The sequence below is a fragment of the Alligator sinensis genome, unplaced genomic scaffold (genome assembly GCF_000455745.1).
Source record: "Alligator sinensis unplaced genomic scaffold, ASM45574v1 scaffold300_1, whole genome shotgun sequence".
NCBI classification, from domain to species: Eukaryota; Metazoa; Chordata; order Crocodylia; family Alligatoridae; genus Alligator; species Alligator sinensis.
Window position 1 is genome coordinate 545,858 of NW_005842240.1, and position 942 is coordinate 546,799.

Genomic DNA, 942 nt, shown 5'->3' on the forward strand with positions numbered 1-942 from the left:
CCCCCCATAGTCAGTGCCTGGGGTCGGTGCCCTGACCGCTCCCCCTTCCCCAGCCCTTCACCGCCATTTTGGGTTTTCTTGCGGAATTTCTCTGTCACCTGTGTTCGTATTATAATTGTGACTCAGAGTTTACTGCATTATCATGTGCACAGAAAATGAAGGGTCAAATGCCTGGGATGGGTAAGTGCAGGATGAGACAAGATAGGTGCAAACAGTCATAACATCTGAACCATTCCAAGATATTCACAGTTGTTCCTGGACAGAAGTATCCACAAGTACGCTGTAAAGCAGGGGTGGACAATTATTTGGGGCAGAGGGCCGCTTTACTGAGTTTTGGCAAGCCATCGAGGGCCGCATGACAGGCAGCTCAGGGCAGATAAATATTAATTTTCTAAATTTTTTAGGGGCCCTGCAGGCCGGATAGCATGGCCTGGCGGGGCGTATCCGGCCCCCGGGCTGTCTTTTGCCCTTTGCCCACCCCTGCTGTAAAGCGTTCTAAATTGAACTGGATTGCATTGCTGCCAAATGCTACCCGGGGGGTGGTAGAGTACCCAGACCATTGTGCCTGCCATGGCCAGTGCCAGGAGTTTCCCAGGATTCCTCTAGATGGGGCGGGAGACCTGGATTGGGGCAGGTGTTTGCAGCGAAGAGGTTGGAGGGCTGTGTGGACACCAGCATCCAGTTCCTAGGACACTGGGGACTCTGCCGGCCTGGCCCCCCAAGAACTGCTCCTGGCCAGAAGAGTTGGGGGCTGAGACAAGTGGAGGAGCTTTGGGGAGCTGAAAAGACTGGAAAGGGAATTGCTGAGTATCTTTTGGGGGTGCTCAGAGCTATGCTGGGCTGGGGATGAAGGGACTGCTGATCCCCTTTGAAGGGAGCAGAGAACCTTTGGCTGGGCGGCCTTTGCCCCAGCAAACATCTTTAATGAAGAGACTGCTATGT